General features: G+C 39.8%; 2 pseudogenes; both read left to right on the forward strand.

Annotated features, from left to right (window-relative positions):
- Positions 1-22769, forward strand: part of LOC133042392 (GPI ethanolamine phosphate transferase 1-like) — an 88014-nt pseudogene extending 65245 nt beyond the window's left edge.
- LOC133042391 (RNA-binding protein EWS-like) lies at positions 8978-11127 on the forward strand (annotated as a pseudogene).
- Positions 22770-23106: the final 337 nt, after the last annotated feature.

Below are 23106 nucleotides of genomic sequence, written 5' to 3' on the forward strand. Positions count from 1 at the left end.
AATGAATTCATGTTTCATAACTTGTTGCTCTGCTGGTCTTTCACCTGCAATGGCATTACTGTTGCTTTTGCATTTTTCTCCAGATTTTGCAAATCACCCTTAGCTTAATGGTGATACATTTTAGCAAAACAAACTTTTGACTTGTTTTAATCTCAATAACCTCAGATATGCAGATGACACCACCCTTATGGCAGAAAGTGAAGAGGAAAAGAGCCTCTTGATGAAAGTGAAAGAGAAGAGTGAAAAAGTTGGCTTAAAGCTCAACATTCAGAAAACTAAGATCATGACATCTGGTCCCATCACTTCATGGCAAATAGATGGGGAGACAGTGGAAACAGTGTCAGACTTTATTTTTTTGGGCTCCAAAATCACTGCAGATGGTGATCGCAGCCATGAAATGAAAAGACGCTTACTCCTTGGAAGGAAAGTTATGACCAACCTAGACAGCATATTAAAAAGCAGAGACATTATGTTGCCAACAAAGGTCCGTCTAGTGAAGGCTATGGTTTTTCTGGTGGTCATGTATGGATGTGAGAGTTGGACTGTGAAGAAAGCTGAGTGCCGAAGAATTGATGCTTTTGAACTGTGGTGTTGGAGAAGACTCTTGAGAGTCCCTTGGACTGCAAGGAGATCCAACCAGTCCATCCTAAAAGAGATCAGTCCTGAGTGTTCATTTGAAGGACTGATGTTGAAGCTGAAACTCCAATACTTTGGCCACCTTATGCGACGAGTTGACACATTGGAAAAGACCCTGATGCTGGGAAGGATTGGGGGCATGAGGAGAAGGGGACGACAGAGGATGAGATGGCGGGATGGCATCACTGACTCGATGGACATGAGTTTGAGTAAACGCTGGGAGTTGGTGATGGACAGGGAGGCCTGGCATGCTGCGATTCATGGGATCGCAAAGAGTCGGACATGACTGAGCGACTGAACTGAACTGTATCTCAAATTTAGAAAGAATATTTAACTCCTAATTGAGAGTATAGCTGTTTCCTCTCTTAATTTTTTATTTTGAAAAAACTTTTAACTACAGAAATGTTGAAAGGATTATATCATGAATATTCATCTGTATATCCTTAATCTAGATATGACCATTTTAAACATTTTTCATATTTGCATTTTCTGTCTCAATACACACACACATATACACACTTAAACTTTATTTTTTCCTGAATAATATGAAAGCAAAGTATTTTAACACTTTACCCCTAAACACTTCAGTGTGTATCTCCTAAGAACAAGGACTTCAACATGATCACAAAACCATCATCACACCTAGTGAAATTTAACATTGACAAAGTAATACTTTGTGTATCAGTGATTTCTTATGTAGCACAGCGTTTCAATACTTTGTGACTTAGAGCTGTAGCCTCTATTTTGTTTTGTGATTCTGTGCAGTGGTTGGGTGGTTCCTTGTCTAAGAAAGTTCCTTGGGCTTTCTTATGCCGCGGAATCCGTCTGGTGGGAGGAACTGGGCTGAGCCCAGCTGGGATCAGAAATGTTCCTTCTTAAATTTTGACTCCTTCTTTTGATTGGATTTCTTCTGTGGTGATCTTGTTTTTCTAAAGCCTTACCAGAGCATGTGGTCATAGTGTGTGCTGACTCCTCGTCTGTGATAGCTTTCAGGAATGTCATAATGAACGAAGGCAGCTGGGGCATCTCTCACACACGTGTGCCGACGGAGTATCGGCCCGGGCACGTGGCCATGATTGCAGGGTTTTATGAAGATGTCAGCGCAGTTGCCAAAGGTACTGTCTCTTTAGATGATTTTATCACGTGAGGAGATTGATTGCATAAATATTGCTTCTTTAATACTGAATCATAACACAAAGCGAAGTACGTTTTGAGATCCTTTTGACAAGTCATTTAGCTTACCTAAGTCACTTAAACACTCACTGGGACTGACTGAAGAATAAAACTTTAATCTTGTATCATCCTGTCCTGTTGATAGAATATGATTGGGTAGATCTCTGGTTTTCCTAGATGTTAACTCTCAAAAGTTCAAAAGTGATTCTGTATTTTAGTAAGAAGTCAATTAACTGTTGTAAGCTTTTTTTAAAAAAAAAAATTTGTAGTATAATACAGATAACAAAATCTGTTGTTAGTTTTGCATTTGTTCTGCAGTTAATCCTCTTTGTTGTTATTTGAAAAATACTTCTTCAGGAGCCATACCTGAATTGTCATTGTTTGTTTTTTTTCTCAATTACCTGAAGGATGGAAGGAAAATCCTGTAGAATTTGATTCTCTTCTTAATGAAACCAGGTACACATAGTCCTGGGGAAGCCCAGACATCGTGACTGTTTACCAAAGGTAGGAGTCACTGATTGTATTTCCCCAAATATTAAGTAGGCAATAAATCAATATGGTAATTTAAAATATATACATTTTACTTATTATGAGATACATGTTTTGACATATTTAACATCTCTGAAACGAGTGTATATTATAATAGATGTGTGAGTTTGATTTTTTTTTTTTTTCATCTTAGTTGTACTTAAAATGTTGGATTATACAGTTTAAATACCTTGGATTCAGTGAAATGGTATATGATTCTAACATCTAACAGCTTTTTAATCTTGGGTAAGTTAGATAACTTCTCTAAATTTCAGTTTTCTTTTTTGTAAAATGTGATAATAAAAAAATAAAAATAAAAAAAAAATGTGATAATAATAATTTCTATCTTACAGGTTTGTTTTGGGCATTAAATAAGTTAATTCATGTGAAATATTGACCAGAACGCTTATTAGAATGATCTCATTGTGATGATGTTCACTTACTTTGATTATTAAGAAGTTAGTATATAATCACATAAAGATTTAAAAATTTAAACTTTATATTTATAACTTCTATTTTCATGTATTCAAGATCATGCCATTGAGATTTGTTGTATTTATTGTGTTTCTGTGCATGAATCTGCAAGTATGAGAACATCTCTTGATGAGAAAATTTATTTGCATCATTTTCTAGAATCAGCTGGATTCCACTTGAATTTTATGTTATTAAGTGCTTTTTAGTGGGAGCATTATAGTCATTTCACCTAATGAAAAGGTTTGGACCTTTAGCCATGGGTATAATTATACTATAAATTATAACAATTGGATCATTAAAGATTATTCTATATCTCAAAAGCAAAACAGATACTCAGAATTTTCTGTATGATAGTCACAGAACATTATTATTTAGAGCAGGTCCAAAAACTCAATACTGCTTGCCATTTATATACTCCCTTAGTTCAGTTCAGTCGCTCAGTCGTGTCGGACTCTTTGCGACCCCATGGACTGCAGCACGCCAGGCCTCCCTGTCCATCACCAATTCCCAGAGTTTACTCAAACTCATGTCCATTGAGTCGGTGATGCCATCCAACCATCTGATCCTCTGTCATCCCCTCTCCTCCCGCCTTCAGTCTTTCCCAGCATCAGGGTCTTTTCCAGTGAGTCAGTTCTTTGCATCAGGTGGCCAAAGTATTGATGCTTCAGCTTCAGCATCAGTCCTTCCAATGAATATTCAGGACTGATTTCCTTTAGGATGGACTGGTTGGATCTCCTTGCTGTCCAAGGGACTCTCAAGAATCTTCTCCAACACCACAGTTCAAAAGCATCAATTCTTTGGTGCTCAGCTTTCTTTATAGTCCAACTCTCACATACACCCATGACTCCTGGAAAAAACATAGCTTTGACTAGATGGACCTTTGTTGGCAACGTAATGTCTCTGCTTTTTAATATGCTGTCTAGGTTGGTTATAGCTTTTCTTCCAAGCAGCAAGGAGTTAAGCTTTTTTTGGTAGTGGTGAGGATGAAGTTGCTATGGCTTACCAAATTCACCTCCCTACTTCTGACTACAGTTCATAGGACAGGATCAAAGCCTTAACTGGAGACAATCCAATAGAAGTGTTCCATTTCTTATAGTAACCTGCCGTCTCACTCAGACCTTTACTTGGGGTTTGAAGAGTAGAATGGTTGAGGAGTAGAACCAGTATCATTAGAGCTTAGCTTGTCATTATTATAAAAGATTATCATTATTTTATCTCTTCCTTATGACCTTTAAGAGGCTATCTAACTCAGAAATTCACTAAGTTGATTAGATCCTTAATAAAATCATACAAATGTATAAGATTAATATATTTGTTGACCCTTTCAAACTCTTTGGCAATTATCAATATTTTTTCTTGTATATTGAGAAAAATGCATGTGTTTTATGAATAAAAGAATTGAAATATTTGAATTTTCTTCTTGGTTAGGGAATTTTGTAAAACAGGTGATTTAATCTGTTTTAGATTGTACCATCCCTAGATGCCCAAATTCTTTGATTAGTTTCATCCTTACTTGAAGACAAACTCTGTTGTTTACTTTTGCGCTATTGTATACTAACTAGCGTTGTGATTTTTTCTCTTAGCATTTTAAATTACAACTCACTTGTATCTGTAAAATTGGAAAATGTTACTGTGAGAACAAAAGCAGCAGCATATGTTCAAGCATACACCATGGTCCATGGCGTGTCATTAAAATTTCCGCCCCCCCCCCCGCAATTTCCTCTTCAGGTGACCTTGGAAACCATATTTTTGCACACACTTACGATGCTTCCAGTGAGGATTTTGGTGCCCACGATGTAACACAACTGGACACGTGGGTTTTTGATCATGTGAAGGTATGTGCTATTGAGTGGCTAACCTGTAACACACTAGATGTAGGTATTTGTCTAATGTGCACTAGTTGTCTAGTACCTGTACCTAATGTGCTAGAAACTGATTTGTTAATACATGCATCTTAGTTTTTTCTGCTTGGATTAATTTGAAAGTTCCATACTGTAGCATACTATTTTGAAAAGACTGGATTCTAAGAAATTGCACATTCTACAATAACCATACAGGTTTTTAAAAAATAATTTGAAAATGTAAACCCTTTTCACTTCCACACTTCTGACAGTGAAGTGAGCCCTGGATGGGATTCAGGAACCCCACATTTCATTCCTCCTTTGCTGAATCACCCCAGAATGACCTTCCTGGTCTTTTGTTGACCACAGAACCAGTTTCTTACAAGCAGTGATGATGTATGTGAAAGTCTTTTTGAATGTTCAAATCTAAAGCATTTATTATTAAATAAGGTAGATAGTTTAAATATTTGTAAAGAAAAATTAGATAAGCAAAAAACAAGTTCATAAGTTAATCATAATAAAACATTTGAGTCTCTTTAAGAAATAGAGGGGGGGTTTTTGGACTATTTGTTAGTGACAATCCTCACAGTTTCACCAGGAATCCAATAGAGTTTATGTTTTCAAAAGTTGTGAGAGAATCTCAGCTCTGGATGTTGGCTGACTCCTATCTATCATTGTCTTCTTGCTTATCTACAAATTAGAACTCATAACTCATCTATTGTAAGAGGCATTCATTGACTGACCTTTAGTTGTTCTTCTGTTTACCAGTAGTGTCTCTGGACTGACATTGTGGGCTTCTCCATAACACAGTCATTTTTTATTGTTTGTTTGTAAACAGTCAGTAGGTGTCTGCATATTTATCAGAAATTAAGTGCTCAATATGTTCTTTGATAAACCCTATTTCTTTTCTTAGAAGTTTTTTCCTTAAGATTTTCTTGTATTACTCAAACTGAAAGTGAAAATCTTCAAGTTAAATAAAATCTCTTTACAAAAATAGCAAATGATTTTGCTAAGTATCACTTCTTAATATAATCAACTTACGTTAGTATTTGTTTCAAGGCCCTTGGCCTCTAACTTCCTAAACATAGCTAAAAACGTTCAACATTGTGGATTTGATTCATTGTGGGTAGGCAGATATAGTTAGTGGCTGGCTTGATTCTATGCCTTTTTTACCTTATTTCAACACTGCTATTGACCAGAAAAAAAAAAATTCCCTATAATTTTGTACGATATGATAGAGTATGTACATTAATCAGGTAACAACAAAAATATGAAATCATCCACAATAAAGAGTGGTGTGAAGGAATAATATAGGGACTAAAAATATATCTTTAGAAAAGTTCAATCTAAGCTGAACAGTTAGAGGAAGACTTTCCTCTGAGTTTTGAGATAATCTCTGGCGAAGCCTAGGAAACAAAGAAATGGTTGGACCTGGATTGCATATAGAGAAGAGTATCTCAGGCCAACAGCATAATGATAACTTGGGCTCCAAAGGAACTCTGTAATAGAGTAAAAATATTGCTTTAAAGTTTGTTTGTCTCTCAATAAATAATAATGCCAAAAGTAGGCAGCCGAGGATTGATGTAGTCCAAGATTGCCATGGTGGTTCCCCAGTGTCATTAAGACCCGGTCTCTTAAGTGTGTCTTCTGTCCTCAGAGCGTGACCTTAGCTTCTGAGTTGTCTTACGACAGGAGATGCTGGCGTTCCAGCCATTGTTTCAGTGTTTTAGGTCAACCATACAAGGAATTGAAAAGGACCTTCTCTTCTACTAAATTAAATTTATTTCAAAAAGACTTTAACAAATAGTTAAATTTATTTCAGAAGGCACATCATCTTTTGACTGAGTGTTTGATTTCTGTCTCCTTGGCCATAACCAAAAAAGCACAGATAGGTATCTGTGGAAGACAATAACAAATAGGTAGGTTTTAAGTTTGAAGCACTGACATGTTCCCATAAAATCAGAAGTTTTACTTAGAGAAAAAGGGAGAATGCATGCACTCTCCCACAATGCATAGTAAATATTTAAGTACAAAAAGGAACGAGGGCCTTTGAGCTCAGGAAAAAAATGGGAGTTGGTGGGCATAATTATACTAAATATCGGGAGTGGAGAGGAAGCTAGGAGTGTATTTCACCTCTTGTGTGAAAAAGACCAACTTTTTAAAAGGCCATGGGAATCTATCAGGTTGAGCTCTGCAAGATTAGTGTTTCATGGTTTCCCAGATCTTGTGTCCACGTTCAAATGAACAGCACTTTTTACAAAGCCGAATAATATCAGTCATGAAACAGATTGTAAATTCGACTCCACTCAATTGCTAAGTTTTTTTGTTTCTCGTCAGCTTTTTCAGTTACATCTTTAGAATGTAAGTCCTGTCTCTTGAAAAACTTCCCATTTCTATCTGGGTTTAAAGTTTCTTAGGGGCTAATTAGAATGTATATGAAAGCTAGGGCGTAATTTTATGCTTTTAAGGATGATTCAGTTTATTTATATTTAATTTATATTTATTTACATTTAATTTCATTTGTATTCCTTTTTTTTTTTCTATTCGGAAATAGGTAGTTTCTCTAATGGCACCATTTATATGTTTTTAATGTTTGTAATAATGAAAAGTTAGTTGAAGGAATACTTCAGGCTTTTATTGGAAAGTTAAATACCTTGTTAAAATTAACATCTTATATAGTGTAAGACATTTATGTGAATAACAATTATATATCTTTGCAGTCAGGTGACTTATTCAAAATAATTTAAAAGTACTTTCCATAGGTACTTGCTTACATGTTCATGTATATATAAGTACAGGATGAACCCTTTTCTTAGAGGGCTTTGTGAATCCAGTTTATCATTGTGAAATTAATCATTTTTGATCTGTATTTCCATTTGTCATGTGGACATTTTTCTATCATACCTTGTGAAGCACAGATTCGAGTCTTGGGACGGTAAAATAGGCTATTTGCAATGTTCCGAGTGAGAGATTATGGTTGAACTCGGGTGCTGATACGGGACAAGAAGCAGGAAGACATTTTAAACTCATAAAGCGTTCCTAATTGTTGCCATTAGTGCTGTTTTATTGTTGGCTCCTGTCAGAATAGTTCTCCAGTATGATTAGAGCTTCATGAAATCAAGATCCCCTTTCTATCATCTTTTTTCAGCCTAATTATGACACGGAAAATAGCTCACTTGTTTTTTGAATGTAGATGCCTGAACTGACAGGTACTTTGTGTTGGTAGGTCCTGAGGACAAATTTAAACAAAATAGGACAATTTAATTTTTTAGTTCTGTATAAGCTTAATTAAATGTTTTCATTGGAATTACTTTTTAAATAAAATTAATGAACTAAAAATTTTTAACTGATTTGTTACATATAGGAATTCTTTCATGCCGCCAGAAATAACCGATCTTTGTTTTCTAAAGTAAATGAAGACAAAATAGTTTTTTTCTTACATTTATTAGGAATAGACACAAATGGACGTGCTCATCGACCATCATCAAAGTAATTTTAACGCTGTGTTCAATTTCATGGTTTTGAGGGAAATACCTGTTCTGTTTGAACTTTTAAAGGACTGTGATATTTTCTTTGTAATGATCACAACAGAACTTATATTTTGAATAACTCTAAAGTAGAATACATTCTAATTTATATGATACGTAGTATGATATTGTGGCTAAAATCACATGTGCTGTGACCACACTACACATTAATATAAGTAAAATGTGTTCTGTATGTGTATTCCATATTACTCATTTATCAAAGCAGAGAAAGATTATATTTTAGAAGGATTTTAATACATTTTGAAACAAAAAGCATTTTTATGGTGCTAGTATTTATATCACAAAAAGATGTAACTAGCTGTTCCTTATGTTCCATTTAATCAGTGCTATATCTAGCAGATAATAGTATAAGGTTTTGTATATTATATTTCAGTTGCACTCCTTATATAAAACAGCAACTGTTTTTCTCACTTCTGCAGAGCATAAGATAGGAAGAATTCATATTATACTTTTATTTTTCATTTTGGATTAGACTTAGATTAGTCTAACTAACAGTAAAGTCTATTAACTTCCAGTAATGAATACCTCGTGCTTCTCTTCTTTAACACAATGCATTGTCTTAAGTAATAAAACTTATACTAAATCACCCCCTTGTTTAATTGTATGGAAAGCTTAAATATAGTTTGTTCAAAATGTATTATATCATATCACAAACACACTAAAGCATGAAAATATTCTATAGTTGAAACAGTGATACTTAACCTGTTTGATAAATGTGGCAAGAGCAACATAGTTTACATTACTAGAGACATGAATTTAAAAGTCATCATTGGGGAGACGGACGTTGAGAGAACGAGAAGGAAGGAGAGAAAATGGTGTCCACGGATTATAGTACATACAGCCAAGCTGCAGCCCAGCAGGGCTACAGTGCTTACACTGCCCAGCCCACTCAAGGATATGCACAGACTACCCAGGCCTATGGGCAGCAAAGTTATGGAACCTATGGACAGCCCACTGATGTCAGCTATACCCAGGCTCAGACCACTGCAACCTATGGGCAGACCGCCTATGCAACTTCTTATGGACAGCCTCCCACTGGATATTCTACTCCAACTGCCCCCCAGGCATACAGTCAGCCTGTCCAGGGGTACAGCACCGGTGCTTACGACACCACCACTGCTACGGTCACTACCACCCAGGCCTCCTGTGCAGCTCAGTCTGCGTACGGCACTCAGCCTGCTTACCCAGCTTATGGACAGCAGCCAGCAGCCACTGCGCCTGCGAGACCGCTGGTAACAAACCCGCTGAGACTAGTCAACCTCAATCTAGCACAGGGGGTTACAACCAGCCCAGCCTAGGATATGGACAGAGTAACTACAGTTATCCCCAGGTACCTGGGAGCTACCCCATGCAGCCAGTCTCGGCACCACCGTCCTACCCTCCTACCAGCTATTCCTCTACACAGCCGACTAGTTACGATCAGAGCAGTTAATCCCAGCAGAACACCTATGGGCAGCCGAGCAGCTACGGGCAGCAGAGTGGCTACGGCCAGCAAAGCAGCTATGGGCAGCAGCCGCCCACCAGTTACCCCCCCAGACCGGGTCCTACAGCCAGGCTCCAAGTCAGTACAGCCAGCAGAGCAGCAGCTACGGGCAGCAGAGTTCATTCCGACAGGACCACCCCAGTAGCATGGGTGTTTATGGGCAGGAGTCTGGAGGATTTTCCGGACCAGGAGAGAACCGGAGCATGAGTGGCCCTGATAACCGGGGCAGGGGAAGAGGGGGATTTGATCGTGGAGGCATGAGCAGAGGTGGGCGGGGAGGAGGACGCGGTGGAATGGGCGCTGGAGAGCGAGGTGGCTTCGATAAGCCTGGTGGACCCATGGATGAAGGACCAGATCTTGATTTAGGCCCACCTGTAGATCCAGACGAAGACTCTGACAACAGTGCAATTTACGTGCAAGGACTCAATGACAGTGTGACTCTCGATGATCTGGTAGACTTCTTTAAGCAGTGTGGAGTTGTTAAGATGAACAAGAGGACTGGACAACCCATGATCCATATTTACTTGGACAAGGAAACGGGAAAGCCCAAAGGCGATGCTACAGTGTCTTATGAAGACCCTCCAACCGCCAAAACTGCTGTCGAATGGTTTGACGGGAAAGACTTCCAAGGGAGCAAACTTAAAGTCTCTCTCGCTCGGAAGAAGCCGCCCATGAACAGCATGCGAGGAGGCATGCCGCCGCGCGAGGGCAGGGGGATGCCGCCGCCGCTCCGAGGAGGTCCAGGGGGCCCAGGAGGTCCTGGAGGACCCATGGGGCGCATGGGAGGCCGCGGAGGAGACAGAGGAGGCTTCCCACCAAGAGGGCCCCGCGGTTCCCGGGGGAACCCGTCTGGAGGAGGAAATGTCCAGCACCGAGCTGGAGACTGGCAGTGCCCCAACCCGGGCTGTGGAAACCAGAACTTCGCCTGGAGAACAGAGTGCAACCAGTGTAAGGCCCCGAAGCCTGAAGGCTTCCTCCCACCACCTTTCCCACCCCCGGGCGGTGACCGCGGCAGAGGTGGCCCTGGAGGCATGCGGGGAGGAAGAGGTGGCCTCATGGACCGCGGTGGTCCCGGTGGAATGTTCAGAGGCGGCCGTGGTGGAGACAGAGGTGGCTTCCGCGGCGGCCGGGGCATGGACCGTGGTGGCTTTGGTTGTGGAAGACGAGGTGGCCCTGGGGGGCCCCCTGGACCACTGATGGAACAGATGGGAGGACGGCGAGGCGGGCGAGGAGGACCTGGAAAGATGGATAAAGGCGAGCACCGTCAGGAGCGCAGAGACCCGCAGAGCTGCATTGACTACCAGATTTATTTTTTAAACCAGAAAATGTTTTAAATTTATAATTCCATATTTATAATGTTGGCCACAACATTATGATTATTCCTTGTCTGTACTTTAGTATTTTTCACCATTTGTGAAGAAACATTAAAACAAGTTAAATGGTAGTGTGCTGAGTTTTTTTTTTCCTGATTTTAAAGATGGTTGTTTAAGACTAAACAATGGGAACCCCTTGTGAGCATGCTCAGTATCATTGTGGAGAACCAAGAGGGCCTCTAACTGTAACAACGTTCATGGTTGTGATTTTTTTTTTTTTTTAAATAAAATTCCAAATGTTTATTTAAAAAAAAAAAGTCATCACTGTTGCATTTGAGATTTAAAAAGCATTCATGAAAATCTATTTGCTAATCAATACTTTTAAAAAACAATATTTTTGAAAACGATTTCAGATTGTTTTACTCCTTTAAGAGAGGAAAAATTGTTTTTAACAGTCTACAGAGCTCTGATTTAAAAACACTAAGGTTGAAATCTAAAAGTATTTAGGAGTTATGGACTTTATCATAAATTCGCGTTGAATAAATATGATTTTGCCAAATTAATGTAATTAATATAGTTTAATTTGCTCTTCTGAAACAGGGAATATTCAGACAATATTAAATTAGTTGATAAGGAATTGAAAGAAATTGAGTCTACTGTTAAAGATGTTTATGGAAATGAAGGGAAAACAGCATTTATCTTTACCGATGACCATGGAATGACAGACTGGGGCTAGTCTGTCTCTAAGTGATACATACTTTATGATTGAAGTAGCGGTAAATGTAGCTTGCAAATATTTTAGGGTATTGAAGAGGATTAGGTGTCTTAGTATATGCAAAGTGTCTAGCACATAATAGTATGCGTAAAATGTTAGCGTAAAAAGAACTAATCTTATATAATCTTTATTCTAACTATGAAAGGAATATATTCTCATTTGACTTCCCAGGTGGCGCAGTTGATAAAGAACCCGCCTGCCAGTGCAGGGGACAGGAGACACGGGTTCGGTCCCTGGGTTGGGAAGATCCCCTGGAGTAGGAAATGGCAACCCCCTCCAGTGTACTTGCCGGGAAAGTTCCATGGACAGAGCCCGGAGGGCTACAGTCCACAGGGTTGCAGAGTCGGACACAGCTGTGTGTGTGCATGTGTGTGCACACACCCCCGCACACACACACAGAAGAACCCTCCCCCCTAAACCCACATTTACCTGCCTAGAAGTAACTGTATGTGATGGCATAGTGCGTGAGTTTAAGGTGGTGTTGCTGGGGGACCTAGGGCTACTGACTTTGTCCACTCGAGGAGACTGTCCACTCTGCCAGACTCCCAAGGCAGACACAGTGTGTGCCCAGAGAGCAAATCAAGGCAAAGCTGAGACTTGGGTCCCCGAATCACAGTGTAGAATTCTGATGAAGGGGTCCCACTTTTATCAGGGGGTTTTGGCTACACCAGCCAGAGTGGCCGGGAAGAAAAGCAGACCAAGACTCTGCTTCCTCTTCAGAGCAGAGCTGGCCTCCACCGCCCACCCCAAACCTGGCAGTTACTCCCCAGAGGAGCCTTCCCTGTGGTTTCTGCCTTTGGTGCCACTCTGGTAGCGTCTCCTCCAAGCCTTAGTCGTTATGATTCTTAATCTTCTTTCAACCAGAGTCACTCCACGGATGTTCTGGTTTTTCTTTTTGCCTGTTTGTTGTTGCTGCTCTGACTTGCCTTGAGGATATTTTAAAACTAATTGTTAAATAGAGATGCAACCTTTCGGGAGTGTGGTGGCAGAAATTAGCTCTTTATGGGTCAACTCTTTACAACTAAGTATTAAAAAATATTTAGGTATAGGTTAATCAGATATAGGTTCATCTTTATATACTTACGTCGCTCTTTGTGCCTTATTTGTAGGCTCCCTTGGAGCTGGTCATCCTTTAGAGACTTGTACTCCTTTTATCACTTGGGGAGCTGGAATCAGGCTTCCCCAAAAAGTGTCAGCTCGGAAATTTGATGACTCATATTTGCAAGGTAGGAATACTTACCTTTATTGTTTTTATGAATGTGACATTTTAAAAATCAGAGTTTAATTTTAAAAAATGACTTTTCAAATTATAGCTTTCATTTTGTTATTTGTGACATTACTATTTCTCTGTATTACTTTTGTATCATTTATATGATTTCATTTATGATATTCAGCATAAAATACACATTATTATTTGCCTTATGAAAGTTCAAGTGTACTATTCTTTTTTCACAAACCTTATTACTCTAGGACTCATATTAAACCCTTGGCTTAGATCTTACCTGCAAAGACTATCAATCAGATAAGCCACATTTATGTCACAATTTACATTTCAAAACTGAACAGATTTTGCCCTGTCTCTAGTACTTGGGCTCAGCTGGTAAAGAATCTGCCCGCAGTGCGGGAGACCTGGGTTTGATCCCTGGGTTGGGAAGGTCCCCTGGAGAAGGGAAAGGCTACCCGCTCCAGTATTCTGGCCTGGAGAAGTCCATGGACTACACAGTCTGTGGGGTCGCAAAGAGTCGGACACGACTGAGCAACTTTCCCTTCACTGTCACTAGTACTTCTGAAGGCCTTCTCTGTTGCGCATGCCCCCTTGTTTCTCAATCCATGATAAAAAGGAATTTCTTTTTCCTTGGAGCTCTGGTTCTCTTGTAAGGTAAGAGTCTTTTTAGAATTTCAGAGCTTTTACTAGTCGGACAAAATAAATTCCTCCGAATGTCCTTCTCCGGCTTAGTTGTGTCAACTCATTCAAAGTACTAGTGAAGAATACAGATGTTTTAAAAATTACAGATTTCTAGACCTTATCACTAGATATTTCGATTCCATGAGTCATGGTAAGGCCTGGAAATTTTCTTTTTAAAACCTTCTCCAGGGATGTGAACTCACAGCTGTATTAGGTATTTCTGCTAGAAGACCTTTGGCTTTGTATAATAAAGTTTTCTTACATATTCTTTCTTTTCTTGAATTTTTTGGAGATGTACTTCTCATACTATAAAATTCATGTTTTAAAAGTGTGTAATTGAATATTTTTTTAGCATATTCACATGATTTTGCCTCTACTATGCAATTTCATTGCTCTCCCCCACCCCACAAAAACCCTTATCCATTAGCAGTCACTCCTTACTCCTCTGTCCATTGCATGTATATACCATATTTTGTTCAGTCATCTTATGGACATTTGGGTTGTTTCCCACATTTGGGCTATTATTACAATGATGCAGTGAACCTTTGTATAAAATTGTTTGTGTGGATATGTGTTTTTATTTCTCTTGGGTAGATTCCTAGGTTATAGGAGGAATAACAGGTAATAACAGGTCATATGTTCCTTATGTTTTATTTGTTGCAAACTGCCAAACTGTTTTCCTAAGCAGCTGCATCATTTTGTATTCCTATACTCTGTGTTAATAGATTGTTAATAGATTGTTCAGTCGCCCAGTCGTGCCTGACTCTTTGTGACCCTATGGACTGTAGCCCGCCAGGCTCCTCTGTCCACGGGGTTTCCCGAGTGGGTTGCCATCTCCTTCTCCAGGGGATCTTCCTGACCCAGGGATCAAACCCGTGTCTCCTGCTTGGCAGGCGGGTTCTTTGCCACTGTTGCCCGTTAAATGGATTATATTGGGTCTAAGTAGAAGCTAGGTTAAATAGGATGTTTGTACTTAGGAAACAGAACTTATTTTGGCAGTTGATTTCAACCCACTTCAGTATCCTTGCCTGGAGAATCCCCATGGACAGAGAATCCTAACAGACTGCAGTCCATGGAGTTACAAAGAGTCGAACACGACTGAGCTGCTAAGCACATACTACTTTCACATTTGGGATTAGTGGTGGTAGGAGCATCAGAGCTAAAAAACTTCATGTATTTTGCAAGCAGCTGCCATTACAAAAAAAAGAAAAGCTTAGAGTGACTAACGGACGGTCGGCCGGCGTAGTGACTCCCTGGAGCAGGACTGTCACTGCAGTCATGTGACGGTTGTTATCATTGTGCCTTTTGCTTCCATCTTTCCTTCCCTAGCCTTTTGATGTTTTGAAACAATTATCCCCTAATGAGCATTTTGGAAGTTTAATAAACTGTTACAGAAAATACCAAATATATATTATTGAGTTACCCTTTTAAAATTCTAAAAAAGTTTGCCACTCTGCCTTTTTAGCACCCTCATGGTTCACACTTGACTTAAAATCGACTGTCCCAATACTTTCTTTTTCCATTGACCACCTGCAATAATCAAATAACTTCTTTTTTTTTTTTTAATTCTTAACATCAGCACTCATGTTTATTTGTATCTTTCAGAATGGAAGTTGGAGAACTGGAAGAGACAAGATATTAATCAGGTATTCATTATATTTAATCATATTCAAATTTAATTTTCTCTCCTATAAGAAGTTTAGAACAAAAAAAATCTGGGCAAGAAAATTGTATTAAAGATGATAAAAGATTTTTCTAAAACATTTCAGCTACTAAGAGAAATCCTGCTAGTGTGAATATTTTCACCCCAAGTAATCTTTCTTTGGGCAAAATAAAGCAGCCTCAAATAAAACCGAAAGAAGACTTCCTCCAAATAACACTGGCTAATTACAGAATTATTGTGCAAATTGACATCTGCATGCCTGTTACATTTGTGTGACTTTTTTGTCATGGTTGCCTTGCTCAGTTGCTTTCAGCATGGATCTAAGAAAACCCCACTATGGGTTTCCTTCCTGTTAATGTGTCAGTTACTGTTTCTTCTTTATTAACGCAAGTTTTATCTTTAATTCTACCCCCAAATTTTTACAAAGGCAGTGGGGAAAAAGTGACAAGAGTATATAGATTAGAAACCTTACATTATAGGAATCCTAACATTGTAGGAAACGTTACATTAGAGGAAAATGCCTGGCCAATCTAATAGAGTTAGACCAGTAGCATCACCTGTAAATAGGAAGCACAGAATTTTCTTGTTGAGGATATGCTATGTAGATAGCTGTCTTCAAGTGAAAGGCATGGTGCCATTGGTGTGTGTCCTTCAGAATGGCAGGAATATCTTGCACCTCCTCCAGGTGACCTCACATGTTCACCTCAGAAGCTGGCTTTCCTTTCTGTGGAGGATAAACCAAGCTCCAGGGTCTCATTTTCAGCTGTGTGCTCACAGAAGCCTTTTCTTTCTCAGCATATTAAGAATGGTGTCTTCTCTCCAGATGCATGCAAATGAAAATGTATAGAATGTATAGAATCAGATAGCAGTCTACTAATTTGCAATAAAAATCACTGTCAGGGGGATGGGAATATCTTGAAGTTCATAAAATAGGAGCATGTATTATTCATAGCCAGACTGGATCATAATCAAAAGCTGAATGCTATTACTCTCTGAATACTGCTTCAGATCTACGTTAGATGAGAATTCTGTATTCATTCCTTCCGCCAGCGTTGTTATGTGTCAGCAGTATGTTTAAGCACTGTGCAGACATTAACACTAACATTCCACATTGAAATATTAACATTAAACTCCGTGTGACAGCTGTCATGGTGAATAAAAAGCAGACACAGTCCCTCCCCTAGGAAGCTTATAGTTCAGGAATAGGATAAATGTTACATTTATCTTTACTTATCATACAAATAAATGTAAAATTATAGCAGTGATAAGTACAGCAGAAGAGGCCTGGGAAGTCATGAGGGCGTAGAGCAGATCTATCTGGTGGGCTGTGTGGTCAGCAAAGGTTTTCTGAGAAACTGAGGCTTGAGCCGAGACTGAAGCCTGAGTAGAAGTTGCCAGGCCAGGGCAGGAGGCGGGGAGCTTCTCAGCAGCTTGTGCCCAGAGGTCTGGGAGGGGGTACATGGCATTTCAAAGGATCCTGAAGCAGGTGGCTGAACAGAGCACAGACAGCGTGGTTTAATGGGAGGCAGACACTGGACGCGCAGGGCCTCGTGGGCCTGTGGAGTTTATCCTCAAGTTTGGGGAAGCCCTCCTAGTGTTTGAAGCCTGGGGAGTGACACGATCTGAAGTTTTATGGCAGGATCTTCTCTATGTTGGAGAATAGTTCAGAGGCCAGCAGTGGAGGCTGGGGAAGGAGAGGATGCAATCAGGCGGCCAGGGGTGTTGTCAGTTTTCTGTGAGATGGGGCTTGGTAAAGAGGGCGTAGATGGTGAAAGTGAGACAGACTGAGAGCCTGGGACAAAACTCCAACTTCAAATGAGGGCTTGAGAAATCAGCTCTGAATGTTCACTGGAAGGACTGATGCTGAAGCTGAAGCTCCAATACTTTGGCCACCTGATGCGAAGAGCTGACTCATTGGAAAAGACCCTGATGCTGGGAAAGATTGAGGGCAGGGGAAGGGGATGACAGAGGATGAGGTGGTTGGATGGCATCACCGGCTGGACGGACATGAGTTTGAGTAAACTCCGGGAGTTGGTGATGGACAGGGAGGCCTGGCGTGCTGCAGTCCATGGGGTCGCAAAGAGTCCGACACGACTGAGTGACTGAATGAACTGAACTGAGAAATTAGAGATTGGAGACACTCTAACGGTGGGGTTACAGAGACCCAGAGGGGGTGGTCTGCACAGTGGTGACATCATTATAATCACAGCAGCGTCTGCAGCAGCTGGTTACTGCAGGATTATTACACACCAGCACTTTATAAATTGTCTCATTGCCTCGGGCCATAGTTCTGTAAGGGAGAAACTTTTACTTATTTTTTAACTGACAAGGAAAACTGAAGCATTGGAGAGTTGAAATAACCTGCCCAAGGTCTCAGAGATCACAAGCGAAGTGTTTGAAATTGGGCATTCTGATAGCCAAGCACTTGACCGCCTGAAACATCATCAGGACTAATACAAAAGCAATCAATTAGATGTAGAAAATGGAGGTTATCAGTTCTGTAGTGAGTGCAGTCTAGAGGATGATAAAGAGTCAGAACAAGTTAGAGTGGCCTGAGGACGGATGGGGAGGTGAGGCCATGGAGACCGGAAGCGTGGCCTGCTCTTCTGGACACTTGGACCTGGAGGGGGCTCTCCAAAGCCATGCTTGCGGACTTGTGTCTAAAGAGACTCTTATCCTGCTTGATGTCTTTTTCTAGACTCCACTGGCTGGCCAACCAACCTCCTTCTGCTATATTCTTTCTTTAATTACTATATATGTGTGTGTATATATATAGATCTCGTTGAAGTCTACTTTTGCTGTTTATTTTCTGTCTAGTAAGCATCCTTGTCATAATACCCAAAAACTGTTACATTGGTTGGTCAAGCTATTAGCTTGTAGAATAAGTAACTTTTTGTTTTATATCTTTTACTTTGGGGGCTCCTAGTGGTTTCAGATTTAGGTTCTCATGAGTTCGTGTCCCTCTAGCAAATGACATTTGTTTAGAGGTCAGTATCTACTGTGTATGGAATAAGTATTTGATGATAATGGATTAAAATGGATATCATGGTTATCTTTCTTTTTTGTTTTCATGGTTATCTTTCAAAACCCAGTTATACAAATTAAATTACTTAATGTCCTTGTTGATCTGTTGCCGTCTTAGATTTCACTTCTTCTGTTTGCAGGCTGATGTTGCACCATTGATGGCAGCTCTTATTGGAGTTCCCTTCCCTCTTAATTCAGTGATAAAGAGTACAATCTTCTTATCAACTCTCAGAATAAAAGAAAAATTATCGTACAGTAAAATTCACTTTTTATGTGTTTCTGAATCCATTTAAAGAAAATTTATGACAAAGATATTGCTGGTTTGCTAAATCAGTGCTCCAGAGACTCAGGACAAAGAAACTCACTGCGGTTCCGTGGCAGAGCCAGTCTGCAGGGTCACCGACTCGCACTGTGCCTCTTGTACTGTCTGTTCCTTGACCCTGAAGCTTCAGATTCCAGTGTTTATTAGCATTTGAGTGGTCCAGCCTGGATTACTTGTCTACCCTTTAGTATGGGAAGGCAGGGGACCTCATTAGACTCACTATGCTCCATCTAATATCTCAGCTTCCAATGGAAATGTTTTTAAGATGGGAACTGGATGCTGAAAAACTACAAGACAAACAGAATCCATTCCCATCAGCCATTCTTTCCAGTCTTTCAAGTCAAAGTTTAAAAAAACAATATCATCTGCCTCAGAACCCTGACTCATCTGACCCCTGTAGTCATAAATGTGTGTGTATGTCTATAACTGAAACGAAAGTTTCACAAAACATCCTCACTTTTAAGTATAGTATAGTAGTGTGGAGCTTCCCTGGTAGCTCAGTTGGTAAAGAACCTGCCTTCAGTGCAGGAGAACCTGGGTTCGATCCCTGGGTCGAGAAGATCCCCTGGAGAAGGAAATGGCAAACCACTCCAGTATTGCCTGGAAAATCCCAAAGACAGAGGAGCCTGGTGGGCTACAGTCCATGGAGTCACGAGAGCTGGGCACGATTTAGCAACTAAACCCTAATAGCACACTCCTATTTTTCTTATGCCTTTTTTTTTTTAATGTGCTGGCTGTGGCCCACCATAGTAGCTTTTTGTGTATGCAGAGCATTTAGTTCATTGCCTGCCGTATAGTAATCTTTTGATAAACGTTAGGTTTTATTGGACTTAATTCATCTCTTTTGCTTCATTTATTTTGTTATATCTATTTTGTGAGAAAGGTAATAGAACATTTTTCAGTTACGATTTTAAAAAAGTTTTTTAAATTATTCCACGAGTGTATTTGCCCATGTCTTATCTCTGTTGCTTCCCTTGTAAGTCTGTTGTGTTTTATAAGAATAACCTGAGCTTTGTTAGTAGTAATATTAAACCAGTGTTTATTATTCACAGGGAATCATTCCTGTGGACATGCTTAATACCTCCGATCTCTTCAAAGCAGAGAGCATGTTTGCAGATGCAGTACAGATTCTTTAACAGTTCAAGGTAAAACAAGACCACACACAAGCATGGACATGATTTCCAATTTTAAAACTGAATATACCTTGTGAAAATACTTGATTTTGCATTTGAAGAAATGATTTTTGTAATGTATTATCTTTAAATTGTCTGTACCTGTCTAGCGTCCTGCAGTTCCACATTTCTGAGGTGCAGTTTTCATGAATCAGTTTGAGGGTGTAGAATTAGCGCTGAGGAGTGTCCCTAACTGTTAGAGTACCACATATGCTTACAAAGACTGCAAACCAAGTCTCTGTCGATGGAATTTGCCTTGTAGAAGTAGTTTTAGAGACTTCAACTTTTCATGTCATTCTGTGTATATTATTATTTGCATTAACAACTTGAAGAAATGACCGTTTAACTGAAACTTTGTTATTCATAATAGTGTTAATGCAGCATAGCTTATTTTGTTTCCTAAGAGTTAAAAAGTATAGCTTAATTCTGTGACAGTTTTTTTCTTTTGCAGGCTTGATATGCTTCATTCTCAGCTTATTGTAATGGTACTATATAGCATTAACATTTTCTTTACATATTTATGAAGTAGGATAGTAACACAAAATTCCATTTATTTCTATCGCCCGAAGAACCATTTTAATGGATATTTGTATTTCAAAATGAAATTAGTTCGTTTTTTTCTCTTTTCTAATATAAAATATATTCATGCTTGGTTTCCAGGTAAAAATGACTCAGAAAAAAGAAGCTACTTTATCATTTTTGTTTACACCATTGAAGTAAGTTTCTTATGTTTTCTATTAACTTGTAGGAAAGAATTTTTCACTGAGTTTGAATGCTTGACACAGTAGATGAGGTACTTAGAAAATTTGTCTTTTCTGTGTACATTAGTGTCATATACCAAATGAAAGCTTCTTCTATTGTTTTACAAATAATGAACCAGATGCTGTATACCTTTGAGTGGCTCGTAGAGGAGATACAGGGGTGCAGAAAGACAGGAAGCATGAAGGAGATGAACTCAGCAAGGCTTGACTGGGAAGGGGCGAGGGCTCTTAGCCTGGCCGACTGGGGAGATGCTCATGCCATTCTGGCTTATAGAAAGAGAGGAGAGCTGGTGTGAGAGGTGAGGCTGAAGGCTACAGAGCTCAACTTGCATATGAAGATACAGGAATTAGTTAAAAATAGGGATTTGGATCTCAAGATAGAGATCAGTCGTGTCTGACTTTGTGACCGCATGGACTGTAACCCGCCAGGCTCTTCTGTCCATGGGATTCTCCAGGCAAGAATACTGGAGTACTTTGCCATTTCCTTCTCCATATAGCACTAGTGGTCAGTCCTAAAGGAAATCGACCCTGAATATTCATTGGAAGGACTGATGTTGAAGCTGAAGCTCCAGTACTTTGGCCACCTGATGTGAAGAGCTGACTCATTGGAAAAGACCCTGATGCTGGGAAAGATCAGGACAGGAGGGGAAGGGGACGATTAAGAATGAGGTGGTTGGATGGCATCACTGACTCAATGAACATGAATTTGAGCAAACTCAGGGAGATAGTGAAGGACAGAGAAGCCTGGCATGCTATAGTTCATGGGGTTAAAGAGTCAGACATGACTTAGCCACTGAACAACGACAATAACATAGCACTAGTGTAATAGTCATGAACTAGAAGCTTTTACCCTAAAGCATGTAATTATGATTCACTATGGCAGCCTGCTTCTGTGTGTGTGTGTAGGAGAGCAAGAACAAAGCAAAATTAGGAGACTGCAAGTAAAAATTAATTATATAATATAATAATATATGTAATAATGTTAATGAAATATTATATTAATTATATACGTCAAAGGTAGAATTATCATTTGAATAGTGTCCCTAGTTGTAAGGTTATCACATATGCGTATAGAGAGTATAAGCCAATTAGAATTAGACTTCTAATCCTCCAATTAGCATGTGACCTATATTATATCATTTAGATATCATATGCATCTGTTTATTAATAACATAGTAGTATAGTCAGACCATAACAAAATAAAGAAATAAATGAATAAGAAATATTTTATCAATTCTTGGTATGAAGAAGATACACAGGCTGTTGAAAACAACAGTCACCTAGGATCAGCAACTTTATCAGGGAGATGCTCTTCTGCAGGAGGCTCAAGCGCACGTTGCCTGTCTTCTTCCCCTCGGCCGGGAGCTGACCGTGACCCTGCCCTGCTCTGAAGCTCAGCACCTGCCTGGGAGCCGCTGCTACCTTTGTGCCAGCTGGGGGCCCGACAGAAGGGCTGACTCTCATCCATTGGCTCACCCGTCCTGCCTGCAAACTTGTCTGGCTGAAAAGCACCATTTGTCGAAAGCCTGCAGCATGACCAAAAAAGCCCCAAGATAAAATAAAAAATTAACTTATGAGGAAATAGATAGTTGAAGGAATAGCAAAGGACTAAAAATATTAAAATCCTGAAATCCTCAGAAGTATCTGAGAAGCTGTTTTACCTATAAAACAAAAAGTGGCACAAACTTTACAAAAGGAGGAGTACAGGGTGCATTGTTTAAAAATGGGAAATGTGTCTAAAACCTCATGGAATGATCAATTGTATAGGGATGAGCCGAAGGGGAGGCCAGTCCTCCAAATTAGAAGAGCAAGTAGACCTCAAATGAGGTGAAATGAGTTTTCAGTAATATACGGATTGATGAAGAGCTAAGGAAACCCTGGAAGGCATCATTTCTTCACCCCCCTTGCGGAGGAAACTTTAGGAAAAGGAAACGTTTCAAACTATACAATAAAGCACCCTTGCAGCGTGCAGCAACGGAAGACGTGATGCGATTTGGGACAATTGAGGCAGACAGCTTGATCAGAGCAGACACAGGGAGGGGTTCATTTCTGTAATGGCAAGCTGAGAGTTGAGAACAGTGGGGCAGGGATTTACTGGTTGTCATTATGCCCCTCTGTACTGTTTATTATTATTAAAAATTATATCTGTCTATATGTGTGTGTGTGTGTGTGTGTGTGTGTGTGTGTGTGTGTAAGGCACTTTCAGTTCAGTCCAGTCACTCAGTCATGTCCGATTCTTTGCGACCCCATGAATCCCAGCATGCCAGGCCTCCCTGTCCATCTCCAATTCCCGGAGTTTACTCAAACTCATGTCCATTGAGTCGGTGATGCCATCCAACCATCTCATCCTCTGTCATCCCCTTCTCCTCCTGCCTTCAATCTTTCCCAGTGTCAGGGGCTTTTCCAGTGAGTCAGTTCTTCGCATCAGGTGGCCAAAGTATTGGAGTTTCAGCTTCAGCATCAGTCCTTCCAATGAATATTCAGTAC

This window comes from Dama dama, chromosome 21, assembly GCF_033118175.1.
Source record: "Dama dama isolate Ldn47 chromosome 21, ASM3311817v1, whole genome shotgun sequence".
Taxonomy (NCBI): domain Eukaryota; kingdom Metazoa; phylum Chordata; class Mammalia; order Artiodactyla; family Cervidae; genus Dama; species Dama dama.